This window comes from Pteronotus mesoamericanus, unplaced genomic scaffold, assembly GCF_021234165.1.
Source record: "Pteronotus mesoamericanus isolate MK-2021 breed Mesoamerican mustached bat unplaced genomic scaffold, CSHL_Meso_final contig_20, whole genome shotgun sequence".
Lineage (NCBI taxonomy): Eukaryota > Metazoa > Chordata > Mammalia > Chiroptera > Mormoopidae > Pteronotus > Pteronotus mesoamericanus.
This window is the reverse complement of record NW_026555085.1, coordinates 73,836,034-73,853,434: the sequence shown is the minus strand read 5'-3', so window position 1 is coordinate 73,853,434 and position 17,401 is coordinate 73,836,034. Positions and strand designations below refer to the sequence as shown.

The 17,401-nt window shown below is 36.1% G+C and overlaps 1 pseudogene; it reads left to right on the top strand.

Annotated features, from left to right (window-relative positions):
- The first annotated feature begins 966 nt into the window (after window positions 1-966).
- On the top strand, window positions 967-1,841 carry LOC129067196 (40S ribosomal protein SA-like; annotated as a pseudogene).
- The last annotated feature ends 15,560 nt before the right edge of the window (window positions 1,842-17,401 follow it).

The window sequence follows — 17,401 nt, the reverse complement described above, 5'->3', positions numbered from 1 at the left end:
GATTATTTATAATCATATTCCTGGTGATCTCAGAAATGGGTTGTAACAGAAGAAATGTACCAGCTCCGACTTAAAATTGGCCCTGAGATCTGAAGTACTTCTCCTTACAGGAAAGTGCAGGGTGTCTTATCTACTAATGTTATCTACACATTGTCTGCTATTCCCCGCTATGCATCATTCTATGCATTTAACACTCACCAAGCAGTGCACATATTGCTTGGCTGTATTTACCTCTTTGTCATCATCTTTTTCTTTTGCAAAGACTTCGATAATACCAAGTTACATCTTTGGTGATAGAGAAGTTCATAGAGACATTTGCTAAGATCCATATATAGAAACTTGCTTAATTCCAGATTGATAACATGCACATGTCAACTTCCTTCTAACTGAGCTAAACAAAATAATGAAAACATTAAGCCTACTAAAAACTGAATGCAAAAAAAAAATTGAATGTGAGATATACAAGGTTTTAGAATTAAACATGAAATGAGAAAGAAAACTAAGAGATTAGTTCACATGTATGCATAATTTGTCCCATTTATTTCATAATGCTAATTTACAGTGATATAGTGCTTACTTTTTGCCTGATAATTATTCTAAGCACTTACTGAGAATTACCTCATTTAACACATAAACTAGTTTTGTGATATAAATTCTATTAGTAATCATATTTTAGAGTTATTGAGACTGAGGCCCAGAAACTTGCCGAAGCCATCCAACTAGTCCTCATTAAGGGTTAGATTTGAACTCCAGTGGTCCGGATCCAGAGGATGAGCTCTTGACCTCACTGCAACATAACCTTGATGTTAAATTATATTTAAAATTTATTTTCTCAGCCCTTTCAAAGAGTATGACACCTATTTTTTTTTTAATTAAAAATAAATGTCAGCATTTCGGTGCTACCCAGAGAGGAGTCCATATGGTGGTGTTCTCAGTTCCCACATAACTGAAAGGAAAACTTTCACAATGTCCGGAGCCCTTCATGTCCTGCAAATGAAGCAGGAGGATGCCTTCCAATTCCTCACAGAGAGAACCCACTTAGGTGGCAATCTTGGAAGACAACCTTGACTTCCAAGTGGGGCAGTACATGTGCAAAAGGAAACGTGACAGCATCTGCATCATAAATCTGAAGAGAACCTGGGAGAAGCTTCTGCTGGCAGCGTGTGCCATTGTTGCCATCGAAACCCCAATGCTGTCAGCGTCATATCGTCCAGGGAGCTGTGCTGACGTTTGCAGCTGCCACTGGACCCACTCCCATTGCCGAGCACTTCACTCCTGGAACTTCACTAACCGGATCTGGGCAGCACCCCCGGGAACCAGGACTTCTGGATGTTACTGATCCCGGGACTGACCACCAGCCTCTCATGGAGGTGTCTTAGGTTAACCTCCCCACCATTGCTCTGTGTCACACAGACTTCTCTGAGTTTTGTGGACACTGCCAACCCTGTCAACCACAAGGGGGCTACTCAGGTGGGTCTGATGTGGTGGATGCTGGCCCCCAGAAGGACTACTCCTGTGTGGCACTATCTCCCATGAATATCCATGGGCGGTCCTGCCTGATCTCTGCTTGTACAGAGATCTTGAAGAGATTGAGAAGGAAGAGCCATCTGCTGCTGAAAAGGCCATGACTAAGGAAGGATTTCAGGGTGAATGGACTGCTGCAGCTCCTGAGTGCATAGATGCTCGGCCTGAGGTCACAGCCCAGTCTGAAGAAGGTGCAGGTGCCCTCTATGCCTATTTAGCAGCTTCCTACTGAAGACTCAGCTGACACTGAAGATGGGTCTGCAGCCCCCGCCCCTCAAGCCACTGAGTGGGTAGGAGCAACCACTGAAGGGTCTTAAGTTGTTCTTCTACAGTCTTAACAGAATGGAAATACGGTTGATGGAAAATAAATAGTTTCTAAAAAATAAAATAAAATAAATGTCAGTTAATTAATTTTCAAAAATAAATATGAGCATTATGCAGATCCAACTGCTGTATGAGCTTAGCCAGCATGCAATTCCAGCTACCTAGGAAGTAAAACCATAAGAAACGTGCTTAATAAGGAAGGGATTAGAACAAAAGGAGTTTGCTATGTGTCTTAGTTAGTTTGAACTGCTCTAACAAAAACTCCACATGCTGGGTAGCCTAAACCACAAATATTTATTTCTCAGAGTCCTGGAAGCTTGAAATGTCCAAAATCAAGGTGCCAGAAGATCCAGTGTCTAGTGAGAGCATTCTTCTTGGTTTGTAGATAACCATCTTCTTATACTTTCACATAACAGAGAACAGAGAAAGCAAACTCTCCCACCTCTTCTTATAAAAGCACTAATCCCACTCATGAGGGCTTCACCTTCATGGCTTAATTGTCTCTCATAGTCTTCACCTATTAATGTCACCACGTTGGGAATTAGGATTCCAACACATGAATTTTGAGGAGACATAAACACTCAGTCCATAACACTCCGTGATTCAAATATAGGACAATATCGGGTCCCAGCATCTTAATGCACGCTTCTCCACCAAGGGTGGAACTAAGCCTTGTGCTGACCTGATTCCAGAGGCTTTTTAAGAGCTGGCTTTGAAGAGTCAAAATTATCCGTTGGTATTTGGATTGGGATATTTCACACACTAACCTTTCTAAAAATAAGCACATTATCTCCATATGTGTCACATTTTCATTTGGAGGCCAGCATACAACCTAAGAAGGCAGAGTACATATTTAGGTCTAGAGTGTCAACAAAGAGGACTTGGAGGGCAAACAAATTAAGAACATACCAGAGTATAGTTTCAAGTAATGTGGACTAGGACTTTAATGTTGTGAACTAGATAAGTAACCTCAAAAATTGATTATATTTTAATTGAAACTATGTGAAATTACTTTAAAAGCATGTAGCTATTTGTTGATACACCAAGAAAAATAATAATAATCTTAATAATGCTATTATGTTGGTGGTGAAATGGTGCCAGGTGTAAAACCTCAGTTCAGCAACCTCAGTATTTGAGTTCTGGTTAAGAAAGAATTCAGAGTCAAGACTCAAACTGTAAGAGAAAGCTTAGTTAAAAAGTCAGAGGTAAAAGAACTGAGCTGTACAAGAAGTAGGCTCAGGAAATTAGTTACAGAGACAAAAAGAAGGGCCCTTGGAGCTTAAGAGATAGATATGTGCCTTGAAAGGCGAAAGAAGGTGGAAAGGCTATTATGAGAAGTAGAAGCTGAATCTATGTAGTGATCACCTCTATTCCATAGTTGTGTGTACAACGCTGCAGTAGGACTGAATGTTTAACAAAGAATTTAGACACTGTTCATTTGAGAAAAAGAGGGTAGAGACAGAGGGTGGTTCAGGATTTAGAGCCTATAATCCTTCCATTACGTAATCTAATATAATCACCAGGTGCAGCTAGTCTTCTTATGTATGTATGAAATTGAGATGGAGAGACACTATGTAAAACATGCTCAAGTTTAATCCAGAGTAACCTTGCTTGTTAACTTTTTTTAAAAGTTACCACTAAATATAGAAAGTGATTCATTCAAAGAAATGCATAAGAAAACATTGTCATTGATCTCATGGTTGAAGTCCTTAAAAAGGACAATTATTTTCGTAAAGCATGTACTCTGCTTTGCTAATGAGGGTGTAAATTGGAATATAAAATCTGATGTGGAGAGAAATTTGTATCAACAGCCTTAAAATTTTTTGTGTCATTTGATCCAGTGATTCCATTTCTAGAAGTTGTACTATGAAAATAATCAAAAATACACTCAACAATTGATGTGTAAGAATATCCCTCATAGCATTATTTATAATGACAAAGCATTGGAAACAAACTAGGTTTATAAAATAAGGTGAATGATTAAATTATTGATTATATTATTCATTTAACTGCTGTGTCAATGATTACCCCTGTTTTAGAGGACATTCATTACCCAACTCCCTGAAGAGATTGTGCCAATTATACTCCCTTAGCTCTGTGCTAAGTGGACTGTACTCAGCTTAGTGACCTGGCCCTCACCCTGGTGCCCTAAGGCTGCTGCCTTGTCACATTCCTCCGGTTTCCTAGAGTGACTCAGATCTGCATATTTCCTCAAAACATCATGCTGCAAAATCCCCAATCTCTCTCGTTTGCCCCCCGCCCCCACATACCTCAGGAAGGAGCAAGGTAGCAAATTTCTCAGTCCTGAATCTGAAAGTTGCTTGTACTGAGGGACCCAGGCAAGGAGGTGAGGCCTATCATTTGAAATCCATGCAGTATTTGGCTACTTCAGACCTATACGTGCAACGGCGGGGTAGTTTTCGGGGAAAACTGAATGTGTGAGGCAGAACCTGCACCAAGGAGATGGGGGGTGGGGGGGGACAAGACTGTGTCCAGAGAGATGCAAAGCAGCTGCTTGAAGCTCTGTTAATTTTAATAGTCCATCTCTATTCTTCTTAATAATCTATCAATATACTGAAAGCAAAGAATTAGAAAGCAGCTGACTTACAAAAGGATTTGTTATGCAGTCATTAGAGGTATTCACTTTCTCGACATTGTTTTTTTGTATGTTTGTTTTTAGAGAGGGGGGCAAGAAGGGAGAAAGAGAGGGAGAGGAACATTGATGTGAGAGAGAAACATCAGTTGGTTGCCTCCCTTATGTGCTCCTATCAGGGACCAAACCTGCAACCTAGGCATGTGCCCTGACTAGGAATCCAACCAGCAACCTTTTGCTTTGTGCAATGATGCCCAACCAACTGAACCACGCCAGTCAGGGCAGTAATATTTTTAAGTGTTCCTTTATTTTGTCTCAAGGAAATTTTTGTACAGTAGCGTCATGAGCCATAAAAATATCTTGGATGGATGAGTAGAAAACTTTCTTTTGTAAAGTAGGAATAAGGTGGTTATGAATGGGGCTGTAGAATGGGGAAAAATGGCTTGATGCTTTTATCATAGTTGCTTCCCTCAACAGATAAGTTTTAGAAAGAGTGCACCTGGAGTCTTTGTCAGCATTATCTGGGAGTGTGAGTATACCTCCTTGAAGCATTGAAGTTGCTGTGATCCCATGTTTCTAATGATAGAGTTTAAGTCTGGGAATTTCATGAAGTCCTTCCATCCATATGCAGAAAAACAACCAAAAGCAATGCTAAACATGCAAAGTAAAATGAAACCATTCCTTGGGGTTGGGGGCAAGGCCCCAACTTCTTTTCTTTTTTTTTTTTTTTTTTTTGGAAGAGTTTTTGAAGATTTTATTTACTTATTTTTAGAGAGAGGGAAAGTGAGAGGGGGAGAGAGAGGGAGAAAAACACTGATGTGTGAGAAAAACAACTGATTTGCTGTCTCTCATAAGTCCCAGACCAAGGAACCTGGCCTACAACCCACGCATGTGCCCTGACCGGGAATTGAACCAGAGGCCTTTTGGTTTATGGGATGACACCCAACCCACTGAGCCACACCAGTCAGGGGAGGTCCCAACTTCTTATTACAAATTACAAAGGTATTTTCACAATTACTCCTACACCAAAGTGCTTCATTTGCAACAAAAGCCAGATTTTCAAACCTCTCCTCCAAACCACTATTTAATTATAAATTAAAAATGCTTCAAAGAGAAATACAATCAAAGGAAAACATGTTTGCAAAATTTTGATAGTAAAAAACACACAGTGGAGCTGATTAAGTCTGCCTTAAAAACCTGCATCAAAAAGCAGGTATGACAAAAATTCCTTGTTGCTAAATTACTACTGTTCTGGCAGAGGTAATGACTTAACAGCAGCAAGAAGCACCAGGAAATAATGAAAATCCCCTGTCACTGACATTATGAAAATAATCTTTGCAATAGTGCTGGATAAGTTCTTTTATTATAACCTACCAGTTTTTAATCAGTAAAAACTTTGAAATTTTTGAAATATCAATTTGTGTATTTGATCGATTTTACATAACATTAAGTAACCACAACCACATACACAAAAGAAAGCTTTGTGTTGTCCTCTGCCTAAGACTTCAAAGGAAAGCATGAGAGAAGTAGTGGCCTTTTCCCAGGAAAATGTGGCTTATGGTCACATAGCTTCCAGCTACTCAGTGCTGAATTAATATATGAAAGAAAGAAAAGTTTTTTTTCAGGGCCATTTAAATAGAAGGATGAGAGCGCCTTAAAGAGATGATCAAATGGAAAGAAGCCATGCTAAAAAAGATTATGCATTTTAAAGGCTCCAAAAGAAACTGAAAATGGCTGTGGGAAAGTAAGAGTGATTTATAAAGATCTTGAACTTGGCCTTTAGAGAGAATGAATATATTCTACCCTGTGCTTACAGCATCTAATCCCCATCACCTCCACAAGAAAGCCTGTAATGAAAGCCAATTACCTCACAACATGCCACTAGAAAGAATGATCCAGCTACTTTCAATTGCTTATTGAGTTACAAGGGGTTACCATGGTTCAGGCAGCCTCATCACAAGCAATGCTAAACATGCGGAGTGTGAATGGAGATTACATAAAGGTACCAGGGATGGTGCTATAGGACGTCCAATGGTTCCTTGTTATATAGCAACAAAACAGCCTGCCCAAATGGTGAGTATAGCAAGAGAGAGAGGAAGTTCAAAAAAGCATAATTAAGTTGCATTGTATATAAAATTTCATAAACCACCTAAAGCTATTAAGACATAGTTTATGACACTTAAGTAAAAAGGCATTTTAGAATGTAAGAAGAGTGTGAATAAAACACTGCCTGAGCCACCCGCTGTAAGAAATACAACCATTGTTGTTTGTTTCCTTTGGGTTTCAGCTTGGAAGTTTTCTTGAATTCACTTTTTCACATTTTACCTTTTAACATTTTATTTCATATGCGTGTGTTTGTCTTTGTATCGATACATGTGTATATGCTAGTTTTCCTCCTGAACTAAATGACAGTTAGTTGCAAATAGCATGCCCTCTACCCCTAAACACTTCACGTGTATTCCAAGAGCAAAGACTTTTCTTACATAACCAGAAACAATTGTTAAATTCAGGAGGCTTTCTGTTAATGCAATATTAAACAACATGCAGCTTATTTTCAATGTTAATTATCTTAATAATATCCTTTAAGGAAATTTTCTCCAGTCAAGGACTTTGCATCACATTTACTTGTCAAGTCTCTCTTTTGTCTCCTTTAATCTAAAGTAATTCCTTACTCTTTCTTTTTCTTTGTTGCTATTAACCTTTTTGAAGATTATTGGCCATTCACTTTTGTAGAATGTCCCTCAAAGTATCTAATATTTCCTTAAGTGTATGTTTATTTTATATATTTTAGGCAGGAGTAGTGTATCATCAGTGCATCATAACAGGAAGCTCAGGTGTTTCTTAGTAATATTAACTATAAAAACATGCTTAAGGTGGCATCTGTCAGGTTTCTTTACTATAAAGTTACTGTTTTAATTTTTGTAATTAATTTGTTATCTCTAGGAAGATACTTTCAGATAATGTAATATACTGTTCCTTGTCAAACTTTCCTCCAAGTTTTAGCATCCACTGATGATATTGCTTAAAATTATTATTACATGGTGGTTGAAAAATCATTTCAGTATCTTTTGAAAAAGTTACATTATTAGAAATAAAAAAGGTATTTCAATTTTATCATTCTTATTTTTATGTCTTTAGATATATGGAGAGATAGATACAATACCTGTGCGATTTGGTCAATATGCAATTTAATTGATTACTTAAGGCATACAGAAACATTTCTTTCCTACTCATGTTTTGAGTAAAAAGCTTTCCCTCTCATGAGAATCCTTAATGTTTGCATAAATGCTTGTGTGTGCAGCAGTTATTATATGCATTGTTTCTTAAGAAAGTTCTGCAGCATACTATGTAGGATATATTGGTGCGTTTTTTTTCAATGCACTTATTATTGTTTTCATGCAGTTGTAGTATTTTTACCCTTGTAGAAAAAAAAGGATGGTGGATGCATGTCCAAGAGATGGATACTCTTTTAGTATCAGTTGCTCTGGGAGCCCAAAAACAGTGCAGAAACTTGAAAACCGTTTCATAAACTGAACTAATCAAGTACATAGAAACGAAGCTTGTATCTTGCATAAAGTGGATGCTGAATAGACCATGTTAAATCGATAACTGACTGAACTCCATTAAATATATAATGAGTTGTTAAAAATAAGATAAAAGAAAACTTTCTAGCAACATATTTAAAGTAATAATGTATTTAATATGTAAAAATCAAAATTGAAAAAAATCTTCTATACTTGAAAAGTTACATTTTAATTATTCTAAAGTAATAGGAAAAAAGGGTAAACCCTTTCTTCCACCATTCTTAAATTATGTCTTGATCAGGAAAAAAAAATACAAAACAGAAGTTACAATTTATTGATAATAGAAGCAGGTCAAGACAATATGATGTAGCCTTAGTGTTGCTTGTATTGTTTTCAACTCACCCATAACTGTAACCCCAGTGTATAAAAGAGCACCTAACTTGTAGGTGAAATTCCAGAAACATTTGTTGAAAGAATAAATTCCATAAATACTTGATGAAAGAATAAAATTTCTAAGTCCTTATGAGTTTCATTAGGAGGCATGTAGTGTCAGATGAGTGTTGATTCTGAGCCCTCAAAACAGGCAGATTCCGACAGGACAAAGAGGCAAAGAGGCAATTGTGTTTACTAAATAAACACAACTTTTTTCAATACTGATAGGCAATCTTGGAAAAATTCATTGTCTATCTCAATTGTGAAACTTGTAGCTAAAATTGCTTTGGTAGAAGAGTTTATTATCTGTTGCCCTGTGAACCTGATGAATTATACATCGATGTGGAAAGAGCTGAAAACTGCAAACTTGACTAGTATAATGGAAATATTGCTGAACTTGAAGTCAGAGGCTTGGGTTTGAGTTACAGCTTCTTTACTTAATTAGGTTAAGTGAATATCCCTTGGGCAGGTTACTTAATCTTTCTGAGCCAACTCTGCCTGTACATAATGTGGTAGATAAGATAAAATGTTTTACAAATATTAAAGTACTAAAGGAATTATTATTTTGAAAGTCCATGTAAGAAATCCATGTACATATTGTACAGTTTTATTTAACAATTTTAATTTTCCTAATGGACAGTGTATGGATATGAGAAAAGATTGAATTAATAATTACCTTTAACATTGAAGTTCATTAGACTTGCCTAAAGTGTTTTAGGTTGAACTTAGTGTTGAATGACATCTATTTAGAAGTTCATCAGCCTGTTGAACTTAGTGTTAAATGACACCTGTTTAAAGTTCATCAGCCTGCTGAAGTTAAGGTTAAATGACATCTGTCTAGAAGTTCATCAGTCTGTCGCTCCATGAACTCACAGAATACAATCAAAAGGTACAATAATAATTTAAGTTCCACAAAGCCAGAGGTATTTTTTTCCTGCATCCCTACTGTGTAAAAGAGCGCCTAGCATGTACGTGAAATTCCACAAACATTTGTTGAAAGAATAAATTCCATAAATACTTGAAAGAATAAAATGTGTAAGTCCTAGACCAGGAAGACTAGGCATCATCCTATTGTCAGAATCTGACAAGAATTTGAATGGATAACCAGATGGGAAGAACAATTACTAATCTCTGCATAATACACAATCAAGCAATGCAAATCTGATGGCTTGAAAGAAGAGAAACTTTTGTCCTAAACCCACTGTCTTTCACTGGCTCAGGAGCACATAGCACTTACCAACCAGAAAGTAAAGCATACACCTCTCTCCAGCCAGAGTGCAAAAATCTGATTACTGGTTTCCCTCATCCTCCATCAATCTATCTCATCTTATTAAAAATTAGACTAAAACTCCCATAAAATAAATAGGCAAAAAATAGGAAGGAGAAATGTTGATAACACTCTGGGAGATGTAGACCTCATAAATAAAAGTATATGTACATATGGAGGTAAAATGAGCCCAGATAGTACTGCCTGTGGAAACTTATGAGTTTTTCCATAATTTTGATGACTTAGCATTTCAGTCAACCAAACAGCAGAGATAAAATAATATATCAGCCTAAGTCAAGCAAAACCCCATGCACTATTTGTCTGGCATACACTTAGATTAGCCTAGGAGCTAAGCAGCAATTCATCACCCAGGTTTAGATCTAAAGGCCTATTGACTAAAACTAATGTTACACTTTCAGTGACTTACTCTAGAATATCCCATCCAAAATACTGTGTAACATATGTGCTAGTTAGTTTAAGCTTCAGCTCCAGGAGCATTCTATTGAGCACACGAAAGTCTGTGTGCTCAAAAGATCAACTAACTTAATGCAAACAAGACTCGGGAGTGGTCAGTATGATATGAGTTGTAATCATAAAGCTGTTACTCTTTGCTAATTAGCACACAATCTCAAAAATGGATTTTTAATGGTGGAAATAATAGTCTGAGGACAGTCATAATGAATGTTGAACTCTCAAAGGTAAAATTAAAGATATGCAAAGTGTGTAGACTAGCTAAAATGGCATGGATAGACAGATGAGTGAATATATAGACAGACAGATAGACAGGCAGACATGGACATATATGCATTTTTTAAAAGATATTTATTCTTCCTAACATGCAAGATAGAAGAGCCCAAAAGACTAGCAGCGTTACCTGGAAGGGTGATGACTTAGATTAAATCCCTACCTCCTTTGGCTCCGTAGGTGAACGTCTAAGGGCATTGAGTAGTGCACTCTCAGGGCCGTATTGGAACCTGAACTTAGCAAAGAAAAAAAAAAAAGTTGTGCTAAAATGCCCTCCTATATTTTGAACTAAATAGAGTTAATAAAATTTCTATAATCAACAACACAGCCTTATATAAAGCCCTGCATTACCCACCGTGTTGCCCAGTGGAACCAGATGCCATTGTTAACCCACATAAACTGTTGCGGCAGGGGGTTAATAATCAGCCGCATGGAAATTGCTTTTGCACAGTAATACAGAAAAATAAAACAAACAAATGACAGTTTGTCTCTTAAAATTTTGACATTTTCTTTATGATAAATTATTTTGCATTTATTTTAATTTTTTGTCTGGGTTGCTAAGTTTTTTGGTACCCCCTCCTCAAATCTTGCACCAGAGAACAGTACCTCACTGGCCTGATTTTGAGCATGTCAGGACTTAACACTGTTGAAATAGCTTGTGTCTAGGATTTTTGTATTTGACTCCAGCAAACCTTTCACTCAAGGTAGTGCTCGAAGCCCCTCAATGGATGGAAAATGATCTTCTAGACTTATAAAATGAAGTGTGAAATACTTGTTTTGTTTTTATTTTATTGTTTTATGTGTTACCTTACTAATAAGTGTGTTGTTAATAAGTGTCTTCATGTGTGGTATAATGTAGCTCAAACCTCCTTTCATTTTAACCTGACACCCAAGAATTTCCAGAGGACAACCATTATCTGCCAAAAAGAAACCCAGAGAGCAGGTTAACTTAGGTCAGTTCACAACACTCAAGGAGACAATGAATGGGGTTAAGAGTATATTTAATTTTATTTACATGTATTTTTGTACCACTTACTATGGGCCCAACATTATTTTCATGCTTTATGAAAACTCACAACCACCTTCTGTCTGAAGTATTATTAACATCTCTGTTTTACAAATGAGAAAACTCTCTTCTTTCCCTTGGTAAAATACAGAACTAGGTCTATCTCATTTGAAATGCATGACAGAAAAAATCCACCATGGATATTTACAAAACTAACACTGCAAAAGGAAAGAAAATAATGAGTCTTCAGACACAGAGGTCTATATTTCTGAAATAATTCTTCACAAGAACCAAAAAATAAATCTAGAAACCATGTTAAAATCCTTAATTGAATGCAAAAATAAGAACTCATAACTAAAAAAGATCAAGCAAAATGAGACAGCAAATCAATAAGATTTATCTACTACAATAATTTTTTTGGTAAAGGGAGAAGGTTTTATTTTTTTAATTAAATGTAAATCCTCTTAAAGTCTTCATTAAAAATGCTTCTCCTCTCTTAGTACAAATCCACTCGGTAATCAGTGCACTGATTGGCATAAAAATATATGTAGTTCGGAAAAATGTCTTCAAAGACTGGCATTGTATTCTGTCCATTCTCAAAGTTTGTGATATGAGTTCTGAGTGTATATAATTTCTGGATTGAGATCTTCTTAACCTGCTAGCCTGTTTTTCCCAACTTTATTGAGATATACCGGTAACTGACATATGACATTGTGTAAAATGGTGTACATGTTGATTTGAACCACATATGTTGCAATACAATTACCACCTTAGCATTAGCTAACATGTCCATCATATCACATATTTACCATTTGTTTTTTGTGGTTAGTACAATAATTTTTAATTAACCACTTCCCTTTTGTTTCATGTTTCAATTACATTTGTATCCCCATACCTAGCACAGGCCCCGCACATAATAGGCATTAAGAAAATGTTTGACAAATAAATGTACAGATCTTCTCTTCTCTTTCCATAACATAATTATTGAACATATGAGTAACTTAAATAAACACACTGTGGCATCTAAACTAAGGAGCTCCCTATTGAATCTTTGGTGGCCTATTATTCTTAACTGAAGATGATGAGTAGCTTCTTAAATGTACTTTTACCGAAAAGGTCATGTTTGAAATGAAAATGAAAGATTTTAGTTTTTCCTGGTGTGGCAAATATATCCATTAAAATATCATAATAAGTAGATGATATTATAAAATTTTAAGTGATTTTTTTCAAATAATTTATATATATATATATATTTTAAACTTAATGTTACCAACCCTTCCCAAAGGGTTTTAAGAAACCACATATATTTCAGCTAAAGCCTCCAGCTAGATTTTTAGAGAAAAGGTGGTTAATGGATTTTCAGGTAAACAGAAACTACCCTGGACTGCTGCTATGGTGTTTGACATCACTTGGCAGCAAATGTGCCAGATTAATGGGAAAGAAGGCAAATAAATTTTTGAGAAAGTGTATTCACTGGGACCTGTCTGCCTGCCTGATCCTAGCTCAAGCATTAAAACACTCTTGGATTAGCAAATCTGTACCCAGACCTCTTACCATTGACAAGGTATAAGGAAAACATGTAGTAGATTCTGCAAATGCTCTCCAGGGATTGGGTTCCAACTGCCTCCAGTTGTGGGAATAGCCAATAAACCTAAAGGTAACTTCATGTCAGAAACCAATGGCAGTATGTGCATCCCTGTGCAGTGCATTGCCAACTGATTACCTAATGCACAGTGACAGGCTCAGAGACACACATGTATGTATTTTTTATTTTTTTTTAAATAACACAAAACATTTTTATATAACTGTAAAAAGAACACTTCAAGGGCTAATTACCAAACCAGCTTGTATTGGCCATCCTGGGATGTATATTAAATAACTTTTTATACATTATAAAAAATGCTCTATGTAACTCTTGTCATTGTCCCAAGCACAATTCCATTGCTACCTGAGTGATCTGAGAATAAATGCTTTTCAAACACGTGCATAAAAAAGGACTTTAAGTATCCTACAGACACTTGGATAATGATCATTGAAATAATAAAATCTGCCTGACAGACTAATTGGAATATCATTTTTTATATTGTAATAACCATTTCCATGTTTATGTAAATACATGGTTTTAGACAAAGCAGTCATTTTCATACATTTTTATCATTTTCCTCAAATATTGGAGACTTTTGCAGACATCTTTGTAATATAGTTATTGGTTTTCCTGACACTTGTTTTATGACATGATAGGCATAGTTCCCACTAATTATTTTATTTTCTGGAGACGGAGTCCATTGTAACAACGATGACTTTGTTAAATTTATTTTAATTGTTGTATCTACTTTAATTTTGTATGGTGGGCAATCAGTGTTCCTGAAAAGACATATACACACACACACTAGTATGTGTGCTAAAATGAGCTCCACAAGGACCTTTGTTCATTACTGTATCCCTAGCACCTAGAAATGCCTGGAAGATAAAAGGAACCCCATAACATTAGTGGAGAGAATTGTGACATTCAAAACCTAATGGTCATGGCTTTATTTTTGTATAAACTGAATGTTCCCCAGAGCAACATTGAAAAGTGTGAGGTTGTTTTCCTTAACTTCATCCTCATTTTCTGTACTCATCCATTTCCTTGTCAAATCCACTCTGCTCCCTTTGGGCCTCTAATATGGTTAAAAGAGCATTACTATTCATAACTTTTACATAATGCTGACTAAGTCCAAAAACTTAGCTGTGAACTTTACATTTTCATTTAATTCCCACAACAATGTTATTAATTAGGTGATGTTATAACTCATTTAATAGATGATGCAAACTGAATTACAGGGTAAGTGCCTTGACTGTACCAGGAATGAGTAAAGGAGCTGGAATCAGACCTCAAAGGCCTCTAAGTAGAAGCCGTGACCTTATCACCTACTTAGCCCTCCTGACTACTACTATGTGAGAGGACCTACTACGCTTCTTTTCTTATGTCTCTAAACCTCACTTCCCTTTTCAGGAACAAATCCTCCTGCTGCTGCTTCCAAAATATGTCACTAAATGGACTACGTCTCCCCACTGCCACCACCTCAGCCCACCTACAGTGCTCTCTGTTATACCGCTTCAAACCCTCCAACGCCTCCATGCTTCCACTAGGAAGCACTCTCCATAGAGGAGCCGAAATATCCAACTTTCAAAGCTGGATCTCTATGTCCCCTTACAAAACGTGAATGTGTTATATTTAATATATAAAAATATATGAAGAAAGGTAGAGAAAACATCTATATAGCCACTGACTATATTAGAAAGTAACACTCTACTAATACATTTAAATCCCCTTTTTCTCTCTCCCTTATTAACTTTCACATTCACTATCCTCTAACACTCTCATATTTGATATTTATTTTATGAGCACATGTCTTTTTTTGCCCACCACATGTATCTCAAATTTGGTCTACTACATATGTATCTTCTTCATATATCTCTATTTCTGCATTTTTAAAATTTAATATAAATGATATCACATTGTATTTGTCATTGGGCAACATATTTTTTACTCATTATTATGCTTGTGGCATTTATTCATCCTGATTTTCACTTCTGTATAATATTTCACATTCTGAATATATAATTTTGAGAATGTGTTCTTAGGTATAGTCCTAAAACTAAAGTGCTAAGCAAAAGAGAATTTCATCTTCAACTTATATTGTAGAATTGACCCAACGTAGTTATTTGCAATGATTCAGTTCTTCTGGAAGGTGTAAGTGGCTCTAACAGTCAGAGGAAGGTGAGGACTATCATCTTCTCTCCAACTTTACCTGATGATATTAACAATGAAAGCAAGTCTCAGAGCTTATATTTAGCAAGCAGTCATATTACTTACACTGTTAGCTGGAGTTCCATCTTTCTTCTTTCAGCATAAAGTTCAGTGTAAAGAAGAATCGCTCAAGGCAGATGTGACAATATTTTTTTTGACTTGGAGTTATTTTTTTAATTATATTTTTTAATTACAGTTCATATTGCATAAATTTTGTATTAGTTTCAGGTGTACAACATGGTAATTCAACAATCATACACTTCACAAAGTGCACCCCCAGCCTATTTCTGGTACCCACCTGGCATCACACATAGCTATTTACTATTGCCGGTATTTCTATGCTGTACTTTACATCCCCATGACTGTTTTGTAACTACCATTCTGTACTTCTTACTCCTTTCACCTTTTTAACCCAGTCCCCCAAACCCTCTCCCCTCTGGCAATTATCATCAACCTGTTCTCTGGATCTATGAGTCTGTTTCAATTTTGTTTATTTTGTTCTTTAGATTCCATATACAAGTGAAATCACAGTATTTGTCATTCTCTGACTGACTTATTCAGATGTGATATTTGATAGGCAAGATTCAGCTTATCTTCTAAGAGTCTAGATTAACAGAATTTTCTCAGTGGTCCAGACATAAGGCCGGATGGTGTCCTAGGACTACGCACCACTAGGGGGGCTGCTGAAATTACTAAGAAGGTTTGTCTCCCATTATTCAAGACGAGAGCTGGCTCTTCAATTGATTATTAGTATAATAAATGAAAAAATTCATTTGTATAGGTATTTCCTAGTATATATAAGCAAGTATGTTTTATCCCTAAATCTGTCTCCCCACTTGAATCAGTGGTTCCTATTATGGACTCTTGCCCATTTCCCTTACTTTTACTCTCCTTCCTTCATATCAATGTGTAGCTAAATGTTGCAACAAAACTGGTTTGAAAGCATCAATTTAAATGATCTAAACAAGGTGTATTTTATAAATTTGCCAAAGCGCTACTAATAAATAGAGGCAAATCAAGACAAATTTTACTGTGGACATAATAACATTTTTTTTCTATAATTACATATAGTCTGAAGTAAAACACAATAAATAATTTTAACAGTTCTTACTACAGAATTGAAAAAATGCATTTAACTACGTATAATGTACCTAAATGTTACTTAAACTTTAAGACCATTTATTTGTATTTTAAGATAAAAGAAAATACAAAAAAGTAGCATTAAAAAAATTATTGTAGAATAATGTGGGAAAGGCCCTAAATGTTCAATACCCCAAATCCCCAGAAGATGCAGAAACTCCCTCAATAATCCTGCAAGCCCAAGCTTGTTCACTTACAGTGCTGGGACTCCTTGTCTAGGTCAGGTCATGTCATCTTTGGCTTGCTTTCACCAATTTTCCTCATATGGCACAAGCCTGTTTTCTTCAAACACTTGCCCATTAAGTATAAGAATGTATAAATACGTGATGCAGTCGTTTGATAATACCGACTTTAAATATAATTGCAGCTAGGAAGATTTCTAAATAAGATGATTATTTTATAACAATAAATCTGTTTCAGCATTCTTACGTCCAAATCATTCTAATTTATTTTTAAACCTAAAAAATTTTAAAATGTTTACCTAATGAATAGTCATAGCTTCTTGGATAAAATGTTTTTATTTTATAACATTCATATTCTCACCCCTCCAGAAATTAAGATAACTTGGTTTCATTATGATGAGATCTTATATCTACAAGTCATTTTTTATATTGAGTCAAACGAATCAAAAGGGTAATGAGTTCCACTCTCTTATTGATTGACCTGAGGCTGCTGTTTGTATGTCTTCTCCAGCAAACCAATGTATTGGGGCTACAACCATCTCTTCCCCTAAATCTCTCAGCCTTGTCTCTTTTCTTCTACTTCAATTCTCCCACTTAGGCTGGAAACAAACAACAGCTTGAGAGAAGTTGTTGAGAAGCAAACAACCATGGGAGAACCCTAAAAACAAACCCATGAAGTGAAAGTTCATTTTTATCCTCCCTCAGAATATTGTGACAAAGAAAATGCCACCACGGCATCCCAGCATGCTTCTTTGAGAAATAGTCACAACTTTCACTTCATTTCAACAATTATTTACCAAGTTTTTGAAACCGGACCAGGACCTTTGGCCTTGTGCTAGTACCACAGTTACTGTAAGAACAACTTGTGATGT